Genomic DNA, 5,424 nt, shown 5'->3' with positions numbered 1-5,424 from the left:
GAGAATGATGACCCCAGCCAGAAAAAATTCAGCCGTCTCACCCACACCGCTGTCTTTCAAGTTTGGACTCTAAAGCTTCCCACCTTTAGTATGACTGGGCAGTATACTTCCAATCTTTGAACTTTACTTTGACACATGAGAACCCCAGTTCGGGAGCATGTATGAAATCAAAAGAGACAGAAAGTAGCACACATGCAGTACTAGTGTTCTCCCTGTCAGTCAATCCTTACGTTTGCAATGGGTGAATGAAGGTAGTCAGGCCAATTCTCAGGTCACAGCCTTATAAGGATATAGTATTATGAGGAAAACAGAACTCTCTCTCTTCCTAATTTTGGCTATTCCTGTATTTCCAAATAGGAATTTGAGTTCTCAATCTTCAGATAACTACCCTCTACAAACCCTAATTTTCAATTCAGCCGTTTCCAGCTTTGCCCTTATTATGAAATCTTGCTGGCCAGGACCTAACCCTTCCAGGCGTACTCTGCATGAAGAGGTAGGGATCAAGGCTCAGCCAGGTGCTAAGCTGGCAGGGGGCAAGGCCCATTTGAGGCCACAGATCCCCAAGTCTAAGGTCTAGGTTAGCCACGTGTCCCGCCTGTCCCCCAGTTCTTTCAGCTCTATCCTGAAAGCTCAGACCAGCACCCTGGGGTGTAGTCTTTCAAGGAAAAGTATTCCTCTAACCCAAGTTGTTCTGGCTTTCTTTTCCTTCTCACTGCCTGAACCCTAAGCCAGGAAATAGGGCAGCGGAAGTCCTGCAACAGTCTAATCTCTCAAAACCGATCTCCGAGATGCCTGGCCATAAGGAACCTCCACCCTTACCCCTATACCCACAGGCAAGCTTCTGGGCAGGCCTTATCTTAGAAGCCAGCACACTGGAGGAAAGAGAAGCCTACAGGGCAGAGCAGGCCCCGACAGCCCCTGAGTGTATAAAATGCTGGACCTGGCTTTGGCTATTCAGTGGTTTCTTGGTGACACTAGGCAGGAGAGCTCCAGCGTTACCGCTCCTGGTTTCTCATCGCAGTGAGTCTTGGACTTGGGGGTTTTGCCAGGGTCAGCCAGACATCTCAAACTTTCTCCTATTGCTTGACAACTCACTCCTTCAGCAGATAGGGACCGCTGGTCTCCAGCGTGTTGGGGAGTGGGGTGTGGCTTTTCCAAATCCCCAAAGCTTGGAGACCTGGACAAGTGGATCCCACAGGGATCCACTGTAGAGCACACCTCATGTCCAGGTCTAACTCATGCACCTTGCTGGATCTCACCTGAAATCCGTGGGCCAGGATCCTAGGACTTGAGTTGGAGACCTCTGGAAGCCTGGCACTCTGGCTTCCTTTGCTTTGCTTGTCACCCACCTGACCAGCCCCAAAGCCTCTAGGTGCCTCTCTGCTCCAAGAAGAAAAAACCAGCAGAACCAGGCAGAGTGCCGCCAAGCTGCTCCCCCTCCTGCCACTGCCCTTCCTTCTGCTCCGGGGCTGTGCAGCTGGTCCATTTGAAAACCCTCAGCTTCTTGCTCCTTTCCAGGGTATCTGAGCATCAGCACAAAATGAAGCTGGTTTCCATCATCCTGATGTTCCTGGGTTTACTCGCCTTTCTAGGCGTGGATGCCACTCAGCCAGAGGATGTGTCCTTGCAGTGAGTTTGGGGCAGTGCTTTCTTCAGTACTAATACATGGCGGTCATGGAACAATGAGGGATGGTCTGGAGGGGTTAGAAGGAAGTGGAGATGGGAGCTAGCCGGGACATCACTTGAACTCAAGCCAAACTCATCTGTTTGTGTTTTCTAGGTGGGATAAGCAGGCACTAAGCAGTGGAGAGATGGAAATGCAGGCATCCAGCAGCGATGCCTCAGAACTCACTGGTGAGGAGACAGTTCCTTTGGAGACTTTTGTTCTGGACCAGGAGAAGGAGAGCACATCTAAAACTCCACAAGCCAGGTAACTACACCCTCTACAGAGGATGTGCCCTTTCCACTACCCTGGCCCTGGGACGATTGTCCAGGCCAGACTGCAGCTCTGGTGGAGGGAGCAGGTCCCAGGTCCCTCAGGTTGTTTGGCCCTGGTCCGAGGTGCTTAGGGCCAAAGCTCTGGTTGGTTAAGTTTCAAGTGTGCTTCCTTCTCTGCAGCACTCCGAGCTCAGCCCACTTTCGAGTCAAACGCTCCCGCAAGGTGATGAACCCTGGCTCCCGCAACTCTCGATGCCGCTTTGGGACCTGCACATTGCAGAAATTGGCCCAACAGATCTACCAGTTGACAGACAAAAGGAAGGACGCTGTTGCCCCCAAAAACAAGATCAGCCCTCAAGGCTATGGCCGTTGATGCCCGCGTTCCCTGCCGGAGGTCCTCCAGGCCCAGGCTGTGGTGTCCTCCCAAGAGCAGACACAGGCAACCGCAGCCTCCGGGGACCCACTGAGTCATCCCCAAGCTCTTTAGGATTTAGTTAAGGGTGCCAGCATTGAACAGTTGCGGTACTTTCCCTTTGGCACCTGCTTTGCACCAGGGAGGACTGAGACAAACCTGCAGAGATCTGCCTGGCTGCCCCTAACGGAGGTAGAGGAACCCAAGATCAAGCCAGGCTCACCACACACACTGAGAAGTACAGACTGTTACTCTTCGGGCAGGGTTCTGAGCCGCTGCCTAGCCTGCTCACAAACTGGTTTCTCACGGGGATAATAAGCCTCATTACTACCTGAACTTTCCAAAACCCAGTGAATAAAAGTGCAATGCTTGTTATACAAAAGTAACTGTCATATTTAAGTTTGTTTCTCTTGAGAGGTGCTTTTTTTATAACTTCAAATACGTAGAGATATTTTTGTACATTATATATTGCATTAAGGGCATTTTAAAGGAAATTATATTGTCACCATCCCCTACTTTAAGAAATGAAGGTCTCAGCGAGCTATAAGGTTGTTTGGTTGTGTGTGTGTGAGTGTGTGTGTGTGTGTGTGTGTGTGTGTGTGTGTGTGTGTAAAGTGGAGAGTGCCTGATTACCACCTGTGGAAGAAGAAAAGACTTTATGTCTCTTATAATCTATTTACTTAAAATATGTGACCTGGGAAAAAGCAAACCAATAAACTGTCTCAATGCTGATTCCTTTTCAGTTCATGCATATAAGGAAGGGTGATCTTGGTTTGGGTTGGCCTGTGGGTGCTGGTGTCTTCCTTCTTGTTTGGGGAAGAAAGAACTTCAGTGTGGGTGTAAGCCAACATCTCTTTACACGGCTTTATCTGTCACGAGTTCTGCTGTCCATATGGGTGTACAAAGCGTGTGTCCTGGGTTCACCACCTTGTGTGGCGGCCAGACCAGGTGAGATAGGGTGATCCCCAGTAGTTAGGCAAGCCTGGGCTTCTCAGGTTGCACAACACACTCCCAATTTTATGGGGTTGCTCACTGAACCTGAGCTAAGGCATTCTTTGGGGACTTTCTAAGTAGAGAGTTTATGCTGCAGCTGCAGGTATTAAATAGCTACTCAGGCAAAGCCAGCAAAATGTTCTCAAGTCTCTGAGAAACTCTCAGCTAGGAGCCCAAGTCCTCACTAGACCCTAGCATCCATGAGTGGGGCTGTATCACCCCCTGCTGTTTGTCACTCGTGGTCCCTGAGAGTGGTGGACAGTTTAATAAGTGCAGTTTAATAAGTTCTCCTATGTGGGAGTCAGCACATAGCCTTAATGAAAGAGGAAAGAAAGAAAAAAAGAGGTTTGCAGATGCCAACTGGGTCCCCCCCATGGAACTGCATGATGGCTTGCTGTGCCAGGACAGTTACTCGGCACCCTCATGCTGTGCAGTGAGCAGCTGCTGGCCAGAGACCAAAAGACAGACAGGCAGACAGACGTGCAGCCAGAATCGTGCACCTACGAGGGCCTGAGACCTTCACTATTCCTTCTCCCCCTCCAGTCACCTCTTCCTTTCTCTTTCCCAAGTCTTTTTCATGCTCTCTTCCCTTGCCCCTCTCTCTCTCTTTCCTTTGTCCTTGTTTTCTGTCACCTCCAGAGCAGGTGAGGAGTGCTAGATTCTAAGCTTGAAGGCCAGGTGGCTCCATATACATGCCTACCTAGTAGGCTGTGTATTGTCTTGCTCAGCCAATCCTGGAAGATCAATTATTGTGCTTTCCTGAAATATTTACTGGCCTTTTGAACACTCTGAATTGTTTGTACCTCTAGCTAGTTTAGAATATCTGGAAGCTGTTTGGTTTGAAGGATGGAAGTGTCTGAGAATGGAATTAAAGAGCCCTAGCTAAGGGATTGGATCTTTTCTTTTTTGCAGAAGTGAATTATACACAATGAAAAGAACTGGGCCTGGGTCTGAGTCTACACACAACCTGATAGAGACAGGTCCTCCTTCAGAAGAAAGTAGCCTACATAGCATGTAGAATCTCCCCACAAGGCCTCAATTGTTGGCCCCTTGATATAGGTAGTGTCAGTCCCATCCAGTTCCATGCCCTATTTGATCTTAACAATTTCATGAGGCTCCCAGTGAGAGCAGATCATAAATTCAGCAACAGACCATCCTGGCCCCAAGTACTTCTTGCTAAGCAGTAACTCAGAACTGTGCCAGCCACTGAAGAGGCACAAGGCATGTATGCAAGAGGAAATTACTAGAAGCTCCAATCCTGTGCCAGTGGGTTCACAGTGGTCTGAAGGGCTTATGGAAACTGACAAGAGCAAAGACCACTTTGGCCTCATTGACAGTGGCCCAAGCCACTCACTCATTTCCAAAGTTTGTCCCGTAGCCACAGAGATATCCAGCCAAAACCTCACTCTGGCAGAACTTCAACTTACCAGACAAAGCTGCCAAAGACAGGTTGGGCACCAGCTTAGGGGCAGCTGTAAGCAGGGAACAGGCATCTAGCCTTCATCTGAGGGAGTCTTATGACTTCAGGGAATTCAAGGCAAGTATAAGCACTGTGGTTCAGCTGCTCAACTAAAGTCTTTCCCATTGCTAAACCTGTGACTTGAGACATTTCAGAGGAGACAGAGACCCTCTTATGACCAGCCTGATACAGTATTTGGGATTAACTAAAGGTCATCACAAATCCTTGGACCCTACTCTGGAAGATGTTCAACTGACTTTATGGATATATATCCATCTCTATACAACAGCATTTTCATTTCCTGCATGGATTATCATTAGATGAAAACATCACAATTTGTTTAACTGTTCCTGTCTGCTGTAACACAATATAATTTTCCTTTATTTTTCCCATTAAAATGTTTCTTTTGCACTTATTTTTGGGTCATTTTATGACTTCTTTAGGATAAATAATTGGAAGCAAAATGTTGGCGGGGTGAGGGGGGCAGAAGTAGGAGGATCTCTGTGAATTCTAGGCTAGTTTGATCTACATAGCAAGTCCCAAGCCAGCCAAAGTTACATAGAGAGACCTTCTCTGAAAGAAAGAAAGAAAGAAAGAAAGAAAGAAAGAAAGAAAGAAAGAA

General features: G+C 48.1%; 1 pseudogene; it reads left to right on the top strand.

Annotated features, from left to right (window-relative positions):
• The first annotated feature begins 1,540 nt into the window (after window positions 1-1,540).
• LOC129685921 (pro-adrenomedullin-like) lies at window positions 1,541-2,425 on the top strand (annotated as a pseudogene).
• The last annotated feature ends 2,999 nt before the right edge of the window (window positions 2,426-5,424 follow it).

Source organism: Psammomys obesus, unplaced genomic scaffold (genome assembly GCF_907164565.1).
Source record: "Psammomys obesus unplaced genomic scaffold, mPsaObe1.curated_primary_1811, whole genome shotgun sequence".
In the NCBI taxonomy this organism is placed as follows: Eukaryota; Metazoa; Chordata; class Mammalia; order Rodentia; family Muridae; genus Psammomys; species Psammomys obesus.
This window is presented reverse-complemented; position numbering and strand designations above follow the sequence as displayed.